General features: G+C 37.3%; 1 protein-coding gene and 8 pseudogenes across 1 annotated transcript in view; 4 read left to right on the forward strand and 5 right to left on the reverse strand.

Annotated features, from left to right (window-relative positions):
• The window catches only part of LOC149101186 (uncharacterized), a 92,562-nt gene extending 87,834 nt beyond the window's left edge, over positions 1-4,728 (forward strand). The window contains exon 3 of the mRNA XM_089276570.1: positions 4,585-4,728. The gene's annotated coding sequence lies outside the window, so the exon portion shown is untranslated. The remainder of the gene's footprint in view (positions 1-4,584) is intronic.
• LOC149101196 (histamine H2 receptor-like) lies at positions 134-1,047 on the reverse strand (annotated as a pseudogene).
• On the forward strand, positions 1,896-2,879 carry LOC149101197 (octopamine receptor beta-2R-like; annotated as a pseudogene).
• Positions 4,729-5,759: 1,031 nt separating the features above from the next.
• Positions 5,760-6,915, reverse strand: LOC149101198 (adenosine receptor A2b-like; annotated as a pseudogene).
• Positions 6,916-7,965: 1,050 nt separating this feature from the next.
• On the reverse strand, positions 7,966-8,929 carry LOC149101199 (histamine H2 receptor-like; annotated as a pseudogene).
• Positions 8,930-9,793: 864 nt separating this feature from the next.
• Positions 9,794-10,877, forward strand: LOC149101200 (octopamine receptor beta-2R-like; annotated as a pseudogene).
• A 3,465-nt stretch (positions 10,878-14,342) lies between these two features.
• Positions 14,343-15,303, reverse strand: LOC149101201 (adenosine receptor A2b-like; annotated as a pseudogene).
• A 1,049-nt stretch (positions 15,304-16,352) lies between these two features.
• On the reverse strand, positions 16,353-17,351 carry LOC149101202 (histamine H2 receptor-like; annotated as a pseudogene).
• Positions 17,352-18,222: 871 nt separating this feature from the next.
• On the forward strand, positions 18,223-19,265 carry LOC149101203 (octopamine receptor beta-2R-like; annotated as a pseudogene).
• The last annotated feature ends 2,107 nt before the right edge of the window (positions 19,266-21,372 follow it).

Consider the following 21,372-nt stretch of genomic DNA (forward strand, 5'->3'; position numbering starts at 1 on the left):
AAAAAATTCAAAATGGCGGACCCAAAATAACATTTTATTGTTCGTTTGACTTCTACTTAGTATTTTGTGTATTCATTCTTTCCTTCATTCATTCATTCATTATTACTTTTTTTCAGTCGTCTTTTAGCATTACTTACTTTCGGTTATTCTTGTAAATCAGTCTTTGGAATTCTTTTTTTATGTCCCTCTTAAAGATAGCATAAGCTAAAGGGTTAACAGCGGAGTTTAAAACAAGAATAGGAAGCTTATATTGGCCATCATTGCATGGTTTGTCACTATTGAGAATATGCACAAAACTACAACTTAGATCAATTGCGTACCCAACAAGAAACACGCCTATTACAATTGCCATCATTTTAACGGCCTACGTCGCTTCAGTTTTACTTAAAACTTGATGGTTAAACCGTAACTGTTTGGCAAGGATGCGGGCGGATCGCTCGTGTTTCCAAACAACACGTAACATACATGCGAAGCAGAAGATTACAATGCCACACAACAGTACCTCAAGAACCACAGTTAGCCAGGCGATAATAGTGATGGCAAGAGGTATTTTTCAATGAAACCATAGTAATAATACAGAAACACAAAGCGTAATTGGGATTGCCCAAGATATGAGCATCATTTGAATGACGCGCCGGCGTTTCATAAAAGTCAAGTATTTCATAGGTTTTACTAGGGCGATGTTTCGATCCAAGTCTAAGCTGCACAAAGTCGAAGCAGATACGTACACCAACAGCCACCTTATAAAGTTTATTCCGTTAGAATTCAGACCTTGTGAGTCGCATCCACTCGCCATCTCGCAGAAATGAAGTGACGGAACTGCGATCATCCCTACGAAGAAATCAGCCACTGCCAACGAAACGACAAAAGCATTCGTTTGCGTTCGAAGTCGTTGTTTCTTGCAAACTATGAAGATGACAAATCCATTTCCAGCCATTGTCAGGATTGAAAAAGACCAGCCGAGAATCCAGAACCAGTTTTCCATTTTCCAGTCAGACCTCTTGCTCCTGCTCAATAACCGTTGTAGAGACCAGAAAAACACTAGTTTATCATGTAATAAGCAGGCCAGTTTTAAAACATCCTGTGGCAGCTAATTATCATTCAACTAGCCGGCTGTTCGCAATGCAATTAACGTATTTTACATATGTTCAAGTGACATTTGAAAAAGAAAAAGGATAGCTCCTTGCTGGCCGACGATTTTAAATGTGTTACATTTTCCGCTTTATTGAAGAAAAATGAAAATCCAAAAGATAGATGTGGTTTTAGTTAGAGGCAAGTGCCTTTTTTATACGCTGCACGACCGCATTTTCGTTCTTTTATGCAATAAAAGAAGGTTGTTTTAATCTTCACCTGTTTGCCACCACGTACATTTTGCAGTATTGTATTCAAATGACATCATTGAGCAAGAAACAGAATGTACTGCTCTCAATTCTCTTCAGTTTTCTATTGTGGTTGACAACCAAACGCGAATCAGTCCTTCATTTTGGAATTGACAACAAAATGTTATTTGTTCTTAGCTGAAAATGATAACGGTATGAAACAATATAAGAGTTAAAACACTTATTCCTTTATGACAATTCTGATTAAAGTTTTGACATACCAAATTTGGCATCTTTTAAAAGGGTTCCTAATTTCTAGGGCAATGAAATAGTGGTGAAAGAACCACCAAGCAATGCGTTATATTTTGCGTCCTAACCGTCAGTTAATAACTTGCTACCAGAAGAACTTTTATTGGAATTCTTTTGAGTCTAACTTATCGACGTCAGTTTTCGTAGGTTGTGCCTCTGAAATTTATATGACAATAACACTACGTCCTAACGTAAAATAATAACTGGTGGACTCTCGTCAAGAGGTAAAGCTGGAACACGCTTGCAAGAAAAGGACATCCGTTTTTTTTTTTTTTTTCTTTGCGTTTAAATTTTGGAATTTCCTTTCTTTTCTTATCTTATCCTTTTTATTCATCACTTCTCAATGAAATAACGTTTTTTGAGTCTTGATAGCAGTTATTGAGCAAGAGCAAGGCGTCTAACTGGAAATGGAAAACTGGTTCTGGATTCTCAGCTGGTCTCTTTCAATGCTGACGATGGTTGGAAAAGGATTAGTTATCTTCATAGTTTGCAGGAAACACGACTTCGAACGAAACCGAATGGCTTCATCGTTTCATTAGCAGTGGCTGATTTCTTCGTAGGGATGAGCGCAGTTCCTTCAATCTACTTCTGCGAGATGGCGAGTGGATGCGACTCACAAACTCTGTTATCGCACGCAATAGACTTTATAGGGTGGCTGTTCGAGTACGCATCAGCCGTAAACTTGTGTAGCATAGTTTTGGATCGACACATTGCTGTCGCCAAACCTTTGAAATACTTGACTTTCATGAAGCGCCGTCGAGTGATACAAATGATGCTCATATCGTGGGCAGTCCCAGTAACGTTTATTGTAATTGCATCTTCAGTCTGGTTTAATTTAAAAAGACATCTCGCCATTAGTGCTATCGGCTGGCTTCGTTTGGTTCTTGAGTTGCCGTTGTGTGCTGTGGCAATTTTCTGCTTTGCATCCATGTTACGTGTTGTTTGGAAACACGAGCGATCCGCTCGTACCCTAGCCAAACAGTTACGGTTTAATCACCAAGTTTTCTTTAAGACTCAGGAGAAGACTGCGGTTAAAATGATGGCAATTGTTGTAGGCTTGTTTCTATTCTGTTACGGCTTGTTTTTGCGTTGTAGTTTTGTGTATATTCTCAATGATCACAAACCATGCAATGATCTCGAATACACGATACCTATTGTGGTTTTAAACTCAGCCGTGAACCCTTCAGTTTATCCTGTCTTCAAGAGAGACGTAAAAAACGAGTTTAAAGACTATTGTTTAAGCGTAACTAACTTTAGCAACGATAAATTAAAAAAAAAATAGGAATAAATTAAGAGAGAAATCGATCAATCAGTCTTTATTTAAGCACGATATCTCACCATAAAAATGGTCTTCCTAGGAGTGGTGAAAATTACACAAAGAATACATTAGCTATATTAACAGGAATACATCAAATTAACGAGCTACTTAACTAAGAAAGACAACGTACAATAAAAACCCATGTAATAAAACTATTCTTTAATTTATAGTGTATTAAAAATACTCTTTCTCATTTAATGAGGTTTTAAAGTCATTTCAACTAGGCAGGTGCCTGATTTCCTCACTTAACGGTATGTCGTACAATTATTTAATTACTATCAAATGTTTACAAAGCTGAACGTATTCAGATGTTAAAAAAAAAGAAAAATGGAAAATAAAAACAATGCGTATTCTAAAGGCCAAGATGATTATTAAAATATTTCGAACAGACGCACCTTATAGCTGTATCCTTAATTCATTAAGCACTACATCATTAACTTCGTTTCAAGGGTTTAGAAAAGTGTACAGTGTTCTTAAATAGGTTTGTGAAGGAGATACCTTTTCAGTCAAAATAGTATACAAAAAGGTTAGGGATAACTCGAATTTAAAAAAAAATTTACTCGAATTCAATTACACAGACAGTTCGGATTGGGCCCCTGGGTAGACCCCAGGGAGAAACCCCTCCACATAAAACGTTTTAGAGTACCCCCGGGGGTGGGGGGGGGGGGGGGTCTGTAGCATGACGTGACAACGACTCACAAGTAAACAATACAGAATACATATCAGTTTGTCTCACGGACGGTCGAAGATAATATAGTAAACTATGTAATACGCGTGCTTGACAGCTATTCGTGTAATTCAGGAAGAATTTTACATAGGATTGCAAAAAGCAATCAGTAAGATTTTTCAAAATAATGAGTCTCGCAGGAGCAGGTGGGAAGTGCGGTGAACTCAAGGTTTTAAAATAAGCGTGTGAACTCTGGATGGATGGGTTCGAGCTTAAGCCCAAGTCGGACTCCCGAAGGGGAATAATTCCGTAAATTTCGGACAGATGGGTACCGCGAAGGGTCTTAAACCCTGACCCTATTTAAGGATGAAGCAAATTGCAAATTAGTAACCTAATTAATTGAAAAACAAAACCTAAGAATAGCGTGAACTGGTCGGCTCTATTTCATTTCTGTAACACTAGAAGTTGACGGAAAGTTCAGTTTTAACGGAAGATTTGTTTTTCGTTTAGCTGGGCATTTACGCACTGCAGTTTTAGATGATGCAGTTAAGGTGCCCCCTAAGGATCACACTGCGAACACAGTACTAACAGGGGCAAAGATGATACCTGAATTAAGGATCGGGAACCTCAAAAACCCTTCCCTATCTCGTGGCAAATACCTATATTGCCCATACATGGAAAAAGACACTAGTATATCTTGCAGTCCTTAAGAAAGACGATAAGTGCCTCCCACAGTGCATCTCTAGCTCTGCCCTGGCGTTTGGATTGATACCGTTGAATTTAGCGCTTGAGTAAGAGCTGCGAACAACAAGCATCTTATCCACGGGGATCCTCCAATTCACTAAGAGCTAAAAGGAAATTATTATCCGAATGTTTGGGCACCTTGGTCCAGTGCATTCTTTCACGACCCTATTACAATTAATTGAATGTCAAAGAAAATAATATTTACTGAATTGCCTTTGTTTTAACAGATACACACTAACCATGCAATAAGGGTCACGAAGAGCTGCAACAAGCCAACTCTATCTTTAAAATAATACTTTTAATCAGTTGATGCGTGTAACACTCACTATTCAGAAAAAAATTACAAAAAGAATGTACACTCAAAAATTTAATCACTGTCTGATTCTTCTTTGAAACAATGAGGTGGAAAATTTGAGTAAATCAAACACGTTTTTTCTTTTCTTATTAATTTTTGGCTGTATTTGTTTCCTTTTTTCTGCATTTGTATCTGACTTTTTGTCTGCCTGGCTGGCTGTCTGTCTGTCTGTCTGACTGTGTGTGCGTGTCTGTATGTATATATGTCTGTCTGTCGAGCTGTCTATCTACCTGTTTCTTTGTTTGTTTGTTTGCCTGTCTGTAGATTTTGTTTCCCTTGTCATCAATCGCCGTAAAAAGCTGGAAAGGGCCGATCCCCTTACTTCGGAAGCTTCCACTTATATTAACTTTTATGTCACGTCATGATCTATCGTTACCCAGCCAACGTACAAAATTTTATACCCTCCAAGGTTGAATACGAATACAAGAAAAGTATAGTAAAGTTTTGGCATTATGTTATGTTTATAGGACTTTTTAGTTTAGTGGATTAATTTCTTGCAATTGGCCAACAAAGCAAATGGCCTTAAAGCGGTAGAGACGTAACCATGACCATCCATCTTGTATGAAACTTCCGTTTTGTGTTAGACAGCTTTCTACGCGTTTTTGATAATATAATGATTAAAGCAACGGTTTATTTAAAGGAGCTCAGTCACGGTATTTTGAGTTATTTTGGCTACATACAAAATTACCTTTAAATGGTAGGAAACCTGAAAATAACAGTTTAACAAGATAGAAAAACACCAAAGAGACAGTGATAAACCATAAAGGAACACGGATGGCTAAGGACGGAGAAGATTAGCACGGATTGTAAATGACGAATTTGAAAACTTGACGCTAAACTTTTCAAGATGCGCTAACCGTGACGTAGCTTCCTTAAGATACAATTTATGCAAATTTATTCTTATTTTATTTTGTATTTTTTAGTTTATTTTGCATTTTGAATTCGGAACACCTGTTTAAGCAAGAAAGCTAGTGAATTCTCAGTTGCTAAATTCTCGATCTGGTTTTGAAGCTTTGTAGGAGCAAAAAGAAAAGGATGTAACTGTCCCGTAATTTTAACGAACGTATGTAACTACGCTCTTTACTAAGCCTATCAAGATCGGGGAGTAGAAGGCGTGAAAAGTGCCCATGCTGAATTTAACTGTTGAACGCTTTAAATTTCTGGCTTTTGTCTTCTGCATTTTACTGTCCACAAGAACACTACAGCTCTTTCGTTTCTACATTTTCACACATTGTTCGAGTATTTATTTCTTCATTCATTATTAGTTTTATTCTTATTATCATTATATCACCACTTAAGTTCGGTTATTCTCATAAATCAATCTTTTAAATTCTTTCTTTATGTCCCTCTTGAAGATAGCATAAGCTAAAGGGTTAATGGCGGAGTTTAAAACAAGAATAGGTACCTTATAGTGGAGATCGTTACATGGCTTGTCACCATTGAGAATAGACACAAAACTACAACGTAAAGCAATTGCGTAGCGAACAAGAAGCACGCCTATTACAGTTGCCATCATTTTAACAGCCGACTTCCCCTCAGTTTTACGCCGGACTTGATGATTAAACCGTAACTGTTTGGTCAGGATCCGGGCGGATCGCTCGTGTTTCCAAACAACACGTAACATGTATACGAAGCAGTAGATTACAATGCCACACACCAGTACCTCAGGAACAAGGCAAAACCAACCAATGATAGTAATGCTAAGAGGTGTTTTTAAATTAAACCATAGTAAAAATACAAAAACACAAATCGTAATTGGGATTGCCCAAGATATGAGTATTATTTGATGGACGCGACGGTGCTTCATAAAAGTCAAGTATTTCAAAGGTTTTACTACGGCAATGTTTCGATCCAATACTAAGCTGCACATATTCGCAGCAGATGCGTACATGAACAGTCACCTTATAAAGAATATTCCGTAAGAATCCAGAACATGTAACTCGCATCCACTTCCCATCTTGCAGAAGAAAAGTGATGGAACCGCGATCATCCCCACCAAGAAATCGGCCACAGCTAATGAAACGATTAAGGCATTTGTTTTCGTTCGAAGTCGTTGTTTCCTGCAAACTATGAAGATGACAAATCCATTTCCAGCCATTGCCAGGATAGAAAGAGACCAGCCGAGAATCCAGAACCAGTTTTCCATTTTCCTTGCTCTTACTTAATAGCTGCTATTAAAAGCCAAAAAGCGTTATTTTACCACTATGATCTTATATTAATACAAGTTGTTTTAAGCCATCTGGTCCCAGCTCATTATCATTCAATTTTCTTTAATTTAACCTTACTTACACACATTCAGGTGATATTTGACAAACAGACAGAGACGTTTACGGATGGGCAATGCCGGTCATTTAATTTTATTTTCTACTTAATTGAAGATTTTTTGTTCTTTGTTTTTCTTCTGTAAGAGGCTAGGTATTTCCCTTGGCATGCGTTTGAATCCCAATATCATTTTTATAGTTAAGAAAAACAGTTTCTTTTAATCGTCACCTTTACGCATATCTTGCTGCTTTTGTTTTCAAATGACATCATTCAGCATCAAAGAAAGTAGTCTCAAATACTCTTAGCGGTTTACTGAAAAACGTCAATAGCAATAATTAGATTATAGTTGTTCGACGCTTGGATGGCAAATCCTACATTTCAGCATTGAAAGAATGTTACTTGCCTTAGTTTCAACTAACGGTCTAAAATTTCTACCAATTTAAACAAAAGCCCTTCTAAGTCGATTTTTTGACGCTTTGACACATCAAATTTGATTTCGCTTAATTGGTTGCCTAGTTTCCAGAGCAATAAAATAGTGATGCTGTAATTATGTTCCTACTTGCTAGTCAAATAACTTGTTGTAGCAGTTTTATTGGAGTCTGTCGAGTCGACGTCATTTCTTGTTGTGCGTCTGTCAACTGAATGACAATAAACCACGTCACAACATTGTGAAAGAAATTTGAATCCAGTTTATCAGGCAAAGCTAACAGACTTCTTAAAAAATCACCTTCGGTTTTTCCTTTCTCCTTTTTTTTTCCCTTTTCTTCTCTCTTTCTTACTATCCTGTCATCTTTCTTTCATTCCATGATCACCATATTTTGACAGGTATATTTTCAAAATGTGTCAATTTCCTGTTTTTATTAAAATTTGGTCTAGAGCAGTTTTTTTTTTTTCTTTTTAACTTTCAGGAGCTTTCACAATTGTTTTACTAATCTTTGAGTCATTTTTGATGTTTTGGACCCAAAGAAAATTTAAAAAATTCAAAATGGCGGACCCAAAATAACATTTTATTTTTCGTTTGACTTCTACTTATTACTTTATGTATTCATTCATTCATTATTTCATTATTACTTTTTTTCATTCCTATTTAAGCATTACTTACTTTCGGTTATTCTTGTAAATCAATCTTTGAAATTCTTTTTTTATATCCCTCTTAAACATAGCATAAGCTAAAGGGTTAACAGCGGAGTTAAAAACAAGAATAGGAAGCTTATATTGGCGATCATTGCATGGTTTGTCACTATTGAGAATATGCACAAAACTACAACGTAGATCAATTGCGTAGCCAACAAGAAACACGCCTATTACAAATGCCATCATTTGAACGGCCTACGTCGCTTCACATTTACGTAAAACTTTATGGTTAAACCGTAACTGTTTGGCAAGGATGCGGGCGGATCGCTCGTGTTTCCAAACAACACGTAACATACATGCGAAGCAGAAGATTACAATGCCACACAACAGTACCTCAAGAACCACAGCTAGCCAGGCGATAATAGTGATGGCAAGAGGTATTTTTAAATGAAACAATAGTAATAATACAAAAACACAAAGCGTAATTGGGATTGCCCAAGATATGAGCATCATTTGAATGACGCGCCGGCGCTTCATAAAAGTCAAGTATTTCATACGTTTTACTACGGCGATGTTTCGGTCCAATACTAAGCTGCACAAATTCGCAGCAGATACGTACACGAACAGCCACCTTATAAAGTTTACTCCGTTAGAATTCAGACCTTATGAGTCGCATACACTCGCCATCTCGCAGAGATGAAGTGAAGGAACTGCGATCATCCCTACGAAGAAATCAGCCACTGCCAACGAAACGACAAAAACATTCGTTTTCGTTCGAAGTCGTTGTTTCTTGCAAACTATGAAGATGACAAATCCATTTCCAGCCATTGTCAAGGTTGAAAAAGACCAGCCGAGAATCCAGAACCAGTTTTTCATTTTCCAGTCAGACCTCCTGCCCTTGCTCAATAACCGTTGTAGAGACCAGAAAAACACTAGTTTATCATGTAATAAGCAGGCCACTTTTAAGTCATCCTGTGGCAGCTAATTATCATTCAACTAGCCGGCTGTTCGCAATGCAATTAACGTAACTTACATATGTTCAAGTGAAATTTGATAAAGAAAAGGGATAGTTCCTTGCTGGCCGACGATTTTAAATGTGTTACATTTTCCGCTTTATTGAAGAAAAATGAAAATCCAAAAGAGAAATGTGGTTTTAGTTAGAGACAAGTGCCTTTTTTATACGCTGCACGACCGCATTTTCGTTCTTTTATGCAATAAAAGAAGGCTGTTTTAATCCTCACCTGTTTGCCACCACGTACATTTTGCAGTATTTGTATTCAAATGACATCATTGAGCAAGAAACAGAAATTACTGCTCTCAATTCTCTTCAGTTTTCTATTATGGTTGACAACCAAACGCGAATCAGTCCTTCATTTTGGAAATGACAACAAAATGTTATTTGTTCTTAGATGAAAATGATAACGGTATGAAACAGTATAAGAGTTAAAACACTTATTCCTTTATGACAATTCTGATTAAAGTTTTGACATACCAAATTTGGCATCTTTTAAAAGGGTTCCTAATTTCTAGGGCAATGAAATAGTGGTGAAAGAACCACCAAGCAATGCGTTATATTTTGCGTCCTAACCGTCAGATAATAACTTGCTACCAGAAGAACTGTTATTGGAGTTCTTTTGAGTCTAACTTATCGACGTCAGTTTTCGTAGGTTGTGCCTCTGAAATTTATATGACAATAAAACTACGTCATAACGCAAAATAATAACTGGTGGACTCTCGTCAAGGGGCAAAGCTGGAACACGCTTGCAAGAAAAGTACATCCGTTTTTTTTTCCTTCTTCTTCTTTTCTTTACGTTTAAATTTTGGAATTTCCTTTCTTTTCTTATCTTATCCTTTTTATTCATCGCTTCTCGATGAAATAGCGCTTTTTGAGTCTTGATAGCAGTTATTGACCAAGAGCAAGGCATCTAACTGGAAATGGAAAACTGGTTCTGGATTCTCGGCTGGTCTCTTTCAATCCTGACGATGGCTGGAAATGGATTAGTTATCTTCATAGTTTGCAGGAACCAACGACTCCGAACGAAACCGAATGGCTTCATCGTTTCATTAGCAGTGGCTGATTTCTTCGTAGGGATGAGCGCAGTTCCTTCACTCTGTTTCTGCGAGATGGCGAGTGGATGCGACTTACAAACTCTGTTATCCCACGCAATAGACTATAAGGTGGCTGTTCGAGTACGCATCAGCCGCAAACTTGTGTAGCATAGTACTGGATCGATACATTGCTGTCGCCAAACCTTTGAAATACTTGACTCTCATGAAGCGCCGTCGAGTGATACAAATGATGCTCATATCTTGTGTAGTCCCAGTAACATTTATTGTAATTGTATCTTCACTAGCTCTGGTTTAATTTAAAAACATATTGCAATTAATGCTATCGGCTGGCTTCGTTTGGTTCTTGAGTTGCCGTTGTGTCTTATGGTAATTTTCTCCTTTGCATCCATGTTACGTGTTGTTTGGAAACACGAGCGATCCGCCCGCACCCTAGCCAAACAGTTACCGTTTAATCGCCAAGTTTTCTTTAAGACTTAGGAGAAAACTGCGGTTAAAATGATGGCAATTGTCTCTATTCTATTACGGCTTGCTTTTGCGTTGTAGTTTTGTGTATATTGTCAATGATCACAAACCATGTACTGATCTCGAATATAAGATACCTATTGCGGTTTTAAACTCAGCCGTGAAACCTTTAGTTTATGCCATCTTCAAGAGAGACATAAAAAACGAGTTTGAAAGACTATTGTTTAAGCGTAACTAACTTCAGCAACGATGAATTAAAAAAATAGGAATAAATAAAAAGAGAAATCGATCAATCAATCTTCATTTAAGCACGATATCTTACCATAAAAATGGTCTTCTTAAGAGTCGTGAAAATTACACAAAAAATGCATTAGCTATATTAACAGGAATACATCAATTAACAAGCTACTTAACTAAGAAAGACAACGTACAATAAAAACCCACGTAATATAACTTTTCTTTAATTTATAGTGTATTAAAAATACTCTTTCCATTAAGGAGGTTTTAAAGTCATTTCAACTAGGCAGGTGCCTGATTTCCTCACTTAACGGTATGTCATACAATTATTTAACTAATATCAAATGTTTACAACGCTGAACGTATTCAGATGTAAAAAAAATAAAATAAAATAAAATAAAATAAAAAAATAAAATAAAACTGGAAAATAAAACCAATGCGTATTCTAAAGGCCGAGACAGAATTTTTTCCAATTTTGTCGAAAATGTATATCAAGCGAACATCTCTGGTTTTTTCTCGGCCCCATTTACCAACATTGCAGAACAACTCGCCATCCTCATTGAAAATAGTTTTGTCCTCCAGCAGATTTTGTTAAGAAACAAATTGGTGGTTTGTGCCCACTCTCCGGGGGCGGGGGGGGGGGGGGGGGGACTCCCTAAAATGGCCTTAACGGGGAGGTTCCACCTCAGAACGTTACTTTTTTTCAGGCTTCAGGTATATAAAAGGGTAGGGACTTCACAAGTTGAGTTTTATCAAACGATACGGGAATCTGTAATTTAGGTATTTAAAACGGCCTTTAATTCGACCAGGATAGAGAGCCCGCATGAAAAGTAGCTAAGGCTGGCGTGGTTTCCTCTCTAAATATTGTAATTTAAAAATTTATTTGTTTTTTTTTTTTATTATTATTATTAAAGTATTTCGAACAGACGCACCTTATAGCTGTATCCTTAATTCATTAAGCACTACATCATTAACTTCATTTCAAGGATTTAGAAAAGTATACGGTGTTCTTAAATAGGTTTGTGCACGAGGTACCTTTTCAGTCAAAATGGTATACAAAAAGGTAGGGATAACTCGAATTTAAAAAAAAAATTACTCGAATTCAACTATACAGACAGTTCGGATTGGGCCCCTGGGCGGACCCTAGGGAGAAACCCCTCCACATAAAACGTTTTAGAGTACCCGGGGGGGGGGGGGTCTGTAGCATGACGTGACAACGACTCACAAGTAAACAATACAGAATACATATCAGTTTGTCTCACGGACGGTCGAATATCATATAGTAAACTGTGTAATACGCGTGCTTGACAGCTATTCATGTAACTCAGGAAGAATTTTACATGGGATTGCAAAAAGCAATCAGTAAGATTTTTCAAAATAATGAGTCTCGCAGGAGCAGGTGGGAAGTGCGGTGAACTCAAGGTTTTAAAATAAGCGTGTGAACTCCGGATGGATGGGTTCGAGCTTAAGCCCAAGCCGGACCCCCGGAGGGGAATAATTCCTGTAAATTTCGGACAGGTGGGTACCGCGAAGGGTCTTAAACCCTGACCCTATTTAAGGATGAAGCAAATTGCAAATTAGTAACCTAATTAATTGAAAAACAAAACCTAAGAATAGCGTGAACTGGTCGGCTCTATTTCATTTCTGTAACACTAGAAGTTGACGGAAAGTTCAGTTTTAACGGAAGATTTGTTTTTCGTTTAGCTGGGCATTTACGCACTGCAGTTTTAGATGATGCAGTTAAGGTGCCCCCTAAGGATCACACTGCGAACACAGTACTAATATGATACGTGAATTAAGGATCGGGAACCTCAAAAATCCTTCCCTATCTCGTGGCAAATACCTATATTGCCCATACATGGAAAAAGACACTAGTATATCTTGCAGTCCTTAAGAAAGACGATAAGTGCCTCCCACAGTGCATCTCTAGCTCTGCCCTGGCGTTTGGATTGATACCGTTGAATTTAGCGCTTGAGTAAGAGCTGCGAACAACAAGCATCTTATCCACGGGGATCCTCCAATTCACTAAGAGCTAAAAGGAAATTATTATCCGAATGTTTGGGCACCTTGGTCCAGTGCATTCTTTCACGACCCTATTACAATTAATTGAATGTCAAAGAAAATAATATTTACTGAATTGCCTTTGTTTTAACAGGTACACACTAACCATGCAATAAGGGTCACGAAGAGCTGCAACAAGCCAACTCTATCTTTAAAATAATACTTTTAATCAGTTGATGCGTGTAACACTCACTATTCAGAAAAAAATTACAAAAAGAATGTACACTCAAAAATTTAATCACTGTCTGATTCTTCTTTGAAACAATGAGGTGGAAAATTTGAGTAAATCAAACACGTTTTTTCTTTTCTTATTAATTTTTGGCTGTATTTGTTTCCTTTTTTCTGCATTTGTATCTGACTTTTTGTCTGCCTGGCTGGCTGTCTGTCTGTCTGTCTGACTGTGTGTGCGTGTCTGTATGTATATATGTCTGTCTGTCGAGCTGTCTATCTACCTGTTTCTTTGTTTGTTTGTTTGCCTGTCTGTAGATTTTGTTTCCCTTGTCATCAATCGCCGTAAAAAGCTGGAAAGGGCCGATCCCCTTACTTCGGAAGCTTCCACTTATATTAACTTTTATGTCACGTCATGATCTATCGTTACCCAGCCAACGTACAAAATTTTATACCCTCCAAGGTTGAATACGAATACAAGAAAAGTATAGTAAAGTTTTGGCATTATGTTATGTTTATAGGACTTTTTAGTTTAGTGGATTAATTTCTTGCAATTGGCCAACAAAGCAAATGGCCTTAAAGCGGTAGAGACGTAACCATGACCATCCATCTTGTATGAAACTTCCGTTTTGTGTTAGACAGCTTTCTACGCGTTTTTGATAATATAATGATTAAAGCAACGGTTTATTTAAAGGAGCTCAGTCACGGTATTTTGAGTTATTTTGGCTACATACAAAATTACCTTTAAATGGTAGGAAACCTGAAAATAACAGTTTAACAAGATAGAAAAACACCAAAGAGACAGTGATAAACCATAAAGGAACACGGATGGCTAAGGACGGAGAAGATTAGCACGGATTGTAAATGACGAATTTGAAAACTTGACGCTAAACTTTTCAAGATGCGCTAACCGTGACGTAGCTTCCTTAAGATACAATTTATGCAAATTTATTCTTATTTTATTTTGTATTTTTTAGTTTATTTTGCATTTTGAATTCGGAACACCTGTTTAAGCAAGAAAGCTAGTGAATTCTCAGTTGCTAAATTCTCGATCTGGTTTTGAAGCTTTGTAGGAGCAAAAAGAAAAGGATGTAACTGTCCCGTAATTTTAACGAACGTATGTAACTACGCTCTTTACTAAGCCTATCAAGATTGGGGAGTAGAAGGCGTGAAAAGTGCCCATGCTGAATTTAACTGTTGAACGCTTTAAATTTCTGGCTTTTGTCTTCTGCATTTTACTGTCCACAAGAACACTACAGCTCTTTCGTTTCTACATTTTCACACATTGTTCGAGTATTTATTTCTTCATTCATTATTAGTTTTATTCTTATTATCATTATATCACCACTTAAGTTCGGTTATTCTCATAAATCAATCTTTTAAATTCTTTCTTTATGTCCCTCTTGAAGATAGCATAAGCTAAAGGGTTAATGGCGGAGTTTAAAACAAGAATAGGTACCTTATAGTGGAGATCGTTACATGGCTTGTCACCATTGAGAATAGACACAAAACTACAACGTAAAGCAATTGCGTAGCGAACAAGAAGCACGCCTATTACAGTTGCCATCATTTTAACAGCCGACTTCCCCTCAGTTTTACGCCGGACTTGATGATTAAACCGTAACTGTTTAGTCAGGATCCGGGCGGATCGCTCGTGTTTCCAAACAACACGTAACATGTATACGAAGCAGTAGATTACAATGCCACACACCAGTACCTCAGGAACAAGGCAAAACCAACCAATGATAGTAATGCTAAGAGGTGTTTTTAAATTAAACCATAGTAAAAATACAAAAACACAAATCGTAATTGGGATTGCCCAAGATATGAGTATTATTTGATGGACGCGACGGTGCTTCATAAAAGTCAAGTATTTCAAAGGTTTTACTACGGCAATGTTTCGATCCAATACTAAGCTGCACATATTCGCAGCAGATGCGTACATGAACAGTCACCTTATAAAGAATATTCCGTAAGAATCCAGAACATGTAACTCGCATCCACTTCCCATCTTGCAGAAGAAAAGTGATGGAACCGCGATCATCCCCACCAAGAAATCGGCCACAGCTAATGAAACGATTAAGGCATTTGTTTTCGTTCGAAGTCGTTGTTTCCTGCAAACTATGAAGATGACAAATCCATTTCCAGCCATTGCCAGGATAGAAAGAGACCAGCCGAGAATCCAGAACCAGTTTTCCATTTTCCTTGCTCTTACTTAATAGCTGCTATTAAAAGCCAAAAAGCGTTATTTTACCACTATGATCTTATATTAATACAAGTTGTTTTAAGCCATCTGGTCCCAGCTCATTATCATTCAATTTTCTTTAATTTAACCTTACTTACACACATTCAGGTGATATTTGACAAACAGACAGAGACGTTTACGGATGGGCAATGCCGGTCATTTAATTTTATTTTCTACTTAATTGAAGATTTTTTGTTCTTTGTTTTTCTTCTGTAAGAGGCTAGGTATTTCCCTTGGCATGCGTTTGAATCCCAATATCATTTTTATAGTTAAGAAAAACAGTTTCTTTTAATCGTCACCTTTACGCATATCTTGCTGCTTTTGTTTTCAAATGACATCATTCAGCATCAAAGAAAGTAGTCTCAAATACTCTTAGCGGTTTACTGAAAAACGTCAATAGCAATAATTAGATTATAGTTGTTCGACGCTTGGATGGCAAATCCTACATTTCAGCATTGAAAGAATGTTACTTGCCTTAGTTTCAACTAACGGTCTAAAATTTCTACCAATTTAAACAAAAGCCCTTCTAAGTCGATTTTTTGACGCTTTGACACATCAAATTTGATTTCGCTTAATTGGTTGCCTAGTTTCCAGAGCAATAAAATAGTGATGTTGTAATTACGTTCCTACTTGCTAGTCAAATAACTTGTTGTAGCAGTTTTATTGGAGTCTGTCGAGTCGACGTCATTTCTTGTTGTGCGTCTGTCAACTGAATGACAATAAACACGTCACAACATTGTGAAAGAAATTTGAATCCAGTTTATCAGGCAAAGCTAACAGACTTCTTAAAAAATCACCTTCGGTTTTTCCTTTCTCCTTTTTTTTTTCCTTTTCTTCTCTCTTTCTTACTATCCTGTCATCTTTCTTTCATTCCATGATCACCATATTTTGACAGGTATATTTTCAAAATGTGTCAATTTCCTGTTTTTATTAAAATTTGGTCTAGAGCAGTTTTTTTTTTTTCTTTTTAACTTTCAGGAGCTTTCACAATTGTTTTACTAATCTTTGAGTCATTTTTGATGTTTTGGACCCAAAGAAAATTTAAAAAATTCAAAATGGCGGACCCAAAATAACATTTTATTTTTCGTTTGACTTCTACTTATTACTTTATGTATTCATTCATTCATTATTTCATTATTACTTTTTTTCATTCCTATTTAAGCATTACTTACTTTCGGTTATTCTTGTAAATCAATCTTTGAAATTCTTTTTTTATATCCCTCTTAAACATAGCATAAGCTAAAGGGTTAACAGCGGAGTTTAAAACAAGAATAGGAAGCTTATATTGGCGATCATTGCATGGTTTGTCACTATTGAGAATATGCACAAAACTACAACGTAGATCAATTGCGTAGCCAACAAGAAACACGCCTATTACAAATGCCATCATTTGAACGGCCTACGTCGCTTCACTTTTACGTAAAACTTTATGGTTAAACCGTAACTATTTGGCAAGGATGCGGGCGGATCGCTCGTGTTTCCAAACAACACGTAACATACATGCGAAGCAGAAGATTACAATGCCACACAACAGTACCTCAAGAACCACAGCTAGCCAGGCGATAATAGTGATGGCAAGAGGTATTTTTAAATGAAACAATAGTAATAATACAAAAACACAAAGCGTAATTGGGATTGCCCAAGATATGAGCATCATTTGAATGACGCGCCGGCGCTTCATAAAAGTCAAGTATTTCATACGTTTTACTACGGCGATGTTTCGGTCCAATACTAAGCTGCACAAATTCGCAGCAGATACGTACACGAACAGCCACCTTATAAAGTTTACTCCGTTAGAATTCAGACCTTATGAGTCGCATACACTCGCCATCTCGCAGAGATGAAGTGAAGGAACTGCGATCATCCCTACGAAGAAATCAGCCACTGCCAACGAAACGACAAAAACATTCGTTTTCGTTCGAAGTCGTTGTTTCTTGCAAACTATGAAGATGACAAATCCATTTCCAGCCATTGTCAAGGTTGAAAAAGACCAGCCGAGAATCCAGAACCAGTTTTTCATTTTCCAGTCAGACCTCCTGCTCTTGCTCAATAACCGTTGTAGAGACCAGAAAAACACTAGTTTATCATGTAATAAGCAGGCCACTTTTAAGTCATCCTGTGGCAGCTAATTATCATTCAACTAGCCGGCTGTTCGCAATGCAATTAACGTAACTTACATATGTTCAAGTGACATTTGATAAAGAAAAGGGATAGTTCCTTGCTGGCCGACGATTTTAAATGTGTTACATTTTCCGCTTTATTGAAGAAAAATGAAAATCCAAAAGAGAAATGTGGTTTTAGTTAGAGACAAGTGCCTTTTTTATACGCTGCACGACCGCATTTTCGTTCTTTTATGCAATAAAAGAAGGCTGTTTTAATCCTCACCTGTTTGCCACCACGTACATTTTGCAGTATTTGTATTCAAATGACATCATTGAGCAAGAAACAGAAATTACTGCTCTCAATTCTCTTCAGTTTTCTATTATGGTTGACAACCAAACGCGAATCAGTCCTTCATTTTGGAAATGACAGCAAAATGTTATTTGTTCTTAGATGAAAATGATAACGGTATGAAACAGTATAAGAGTTAAAACACTTATTCCTTTATGACAATTCTGATTAAAGTTTTGACATACCAAATTTGGCATCTTTTAAAAGGGTTCCTAATTTCTAGGGCAATGAAATAGTGGTGAAAGAACCACCAAGCAATGCGTTATATTTTGCGTCCTAACCGTCAGATAATAACTTGCTACCAGAAGAACTGTTATTGGAGTTCTTTTGAGTCTAACTTATCGACGTCAGTTTTCGTAGGTTGTGCCTCTGAAATTTATATGACAATAAAACTACGTCATAACGTAAAATAATAACTGGTGGACTCTCGTCAAGGGGCAAAGCTGGAACACGCTTGCAAGAAAAGTACATCCGTTTTTTTTTTCCTTCTTCTTCTTTTCTTTACGTTTAAATTTTGGAATTTCCTTTCTTTTCTTATCTTATCCTTTTTATTCATCGCTTCTCGATGAAATAGCGCCTTTTGAGTCTTGATAGCAGTTATTGACCAAGAGCAAGGCATCTAACTGGAAATGGAAAACTGGTTCTGGACTCTCGGCTGGTCTCTTTCAATCCTGACGATGGCTGGAAATGGATTAGTTATCTTCATAGTTTGCAGGAACCAACGACTCCGAACGAAACCGAATGGCTTCATCGTTTCATTAGCAGTGGCTGATTTCTTCGTAGGGATGAGCGCAGTTCCTTCACTCTGTTTCTGCGAGATGGCGAGTGGATGCGACTTACAAACTCTGTTATCCCACGCAATAGACTATAAGGTGGCTGTTCGAGTACGCATCAACCGCAAACTTGTGTAGCATAGTACTGGATCGATACATTGCTGTCGCCAAACCTTTGAAATACTTGACTCTCATGAAGCACCGTCGAGTGATACAAATGATGCTCATATCTTGTGTAGTCCCAGTGACATTTATTGTAATTGTATCTTCACTAGCTCTGGTTTAATTTAAAAACATATTGCAATTAATGCTATCGGCTGGCTTCGTTTGGTTCTTGAGTTGCCGTTGTGTCTTATGGTAATTTTCTCCTTTGCATCCATGTTACGTGTTGTTTGGAAACACGAGCGATCCGCCCGCACCCTAGCCAAACAGTTACCGTTTAATCGCCAAGTTTTCTTTAAGACTTAGGAGAAAACTGCGGTTAAAATGATGGCAATTGTCTCTATTCTATTACGGCTTGCTTTTGCGTTGCAGTTTTGTGTATATTGTCAATGATCACAAACCATGTACTGATCTCGAATATAAGATACCTATTGCGGTTTTAAACTCAGCCGTGAAACCTTTAGTTTATGCCATCTTCAAGAGAGACATAAAAAACGAGTTTGAAAGACTATTGTTTAAGCGTAACTAACTTCAGCAACGATGAATTAAAAAAATAGGAATAAATAAAAAGAGAAATCGATCAATCAATCTTCATTTAAGCACGATATCTTACCATAAAAATGGTCTTCCTAAGAGTCGTGAAAATTACACAAAAAATGCATTAGCTATATTAACAGGAATACATCAATTAACAAGCTACTTAACTAAGAAAGACAACGTACAATAAAAACCCACGTAATATAACTTTTCTTTAATTTATAGTGTATTAAAAATACTCTTTCCATTAAGGAGGTTTTAAAGTCATTTCAACTAGGCAGGTGCCTGATTTCCTCACTTAACGGTATGTCATACAATTATTTAACTAATATCAAATGTTTACAACGCTGAACGTATTCAGATGTAAAAAAAATAAAATAAAATAAAATAAAATAAAAAAATAAAATAAAACTGGAAAATAAAACCAATGCGTATTCTAAAGGCCGAGACAGAATTTTTTCCAATTTTGTCGAAAATGTATATCAAGCGAACATCTCTGGTTTTTTCTCGGCCCCATTTACCAACATTGCAGAACAACTCGCCATCCTCATTGAAAATAGTTTTGTCCTCCAGCAGATTTTGTTAGGAAACAAATTGGTGGTTTGTGTCCACTCTCCGGGGGCGGGGGGGGGGGGGACTCCCTAAAATGGCCTTAACGGGGAGGTTCCACCTCAGAACGTTACTTTTTTTCAGGCTTCAGGTGTATAAAAGGGTAGGGACTTCACAAGTTGAGTTTTATCAAACGATACGGGAATCTGTAATTTAGGTATTTAAAACGGCCTTTAATTCGACCAGGATAGAGAGCCCGCATGAAAAGCAGCCAAGGCTGATGTGGTTTCCTCTCTAAATATTGTAATTAATTAATTTATTTGTTTGTTTTTTTATTAAAATATTTCGAACAGACGCACCTCATAGCTCTATCCTTAATTCATTAAGTACTAAATCATTAACTTCATTTCAAGGGTTTAGAAAAGTGTACAGTGTTTTTAAATAGGTTTGTGAAAGAGATACCTTTTCAGTCAAAATGGTATACAAAAAGGTTAGGGATAACTAGAATTTTAAAAAAATTTACTCGAATTCAATTACACAGACAGTTCGGATTGGGCTCCTGGGCGGACCCCAGGGGGAAGCCCCTCCACATAAAACGTTTTAGAGTACCCCTGGGGCAACGACTTACAAGTAAACAATACAGAATACATATCAGTTTGTCTCACGGACGGTCGAAGATCATATAGTAAACTGTGTAATACGCGTGCTTGACAGCTATTCATGTAACTCAGGAAGAATTTTACATAGGATTGCAAAAAGCAATCAGTAAGATTTTTCAAAATAATGAGTCTCGCAGGAGCAGGTGGGAAGTGCGGTGAACTCAAGGTTTTAAAACAAGCGTGTGAACTCCGGATGGATGGGTTCGAGCTTAAGCCCAAGCCGGACCCCCGGAGGGGAATAATTCCTGTAAATTTCGGACAGGTGGGTACCGCGAAGGGTCTTAAACCCTGACCCTATTTAAGGATGAAGCAAATTGCAAATTAGTAACCTAATTAATTGAAAAACAAAACCTAAGAATAGCGTGAACTGGTCGGCTCTATTGCATTTCTGTAACACTGGAAGCTGACGGCAAGTTCAGTTTTAACGGAAGACTTGTTTTTCGTTTAGCTGGGCATTTACGCACTGCAGTTTTAGATGATGCAGTTAAGGTGCCCCCTAAGGATCACACTGCGAACACAATACTAACCGGGGCAAAGGTGATACCTGAATTAAGGATCGGGAACCTCAAAAACCCTTCCCTATCTCGTGACAAATACTTATATTACCCATACATGGGAAAAGACACTAGTATATCTTGCAGTCCTTAAAAAAGACGAAAAGTGCCTCCCACAGTGCATCTCTAGCTCTGCCCTGGCGTTTAGATTGATACCGGTGAATTTAGAGCTTGAGTAAGAGCTTCGAAGAACAAGCATCTTATCCACGGGGATCCTCCAATTCACTAAGAGCTAAAAGGAAATTATTATCCGAATGTTTGAGTACCTTGGTCCAGTGCATTCTTTCACGACCCTATTACAATTAATTGAATGTCAAAGAAAATAATATTACTGAATTGCCTTTGTTTTAACAGATACACACTAACCATGCAATAAGGGTCACGAAGAGCTGCAAC

Source organism: Orbicella faveolata, unplaced genomic scaffold (genome assembly GCF_042242905.1).
Source record: "Orbicella faveolata isolate gen_17 unplaced genomic scaffold, um_ofav_v1 contig_4, whole genome shotgun sequence".
In the NCBI taxonomy this organism is placed as follows: Eukaryota; Metazoa; Cnidaria; class Anthozoa; order Scleractinia; family Merulinidae; genus Orbicella; species Orbicella faveolata.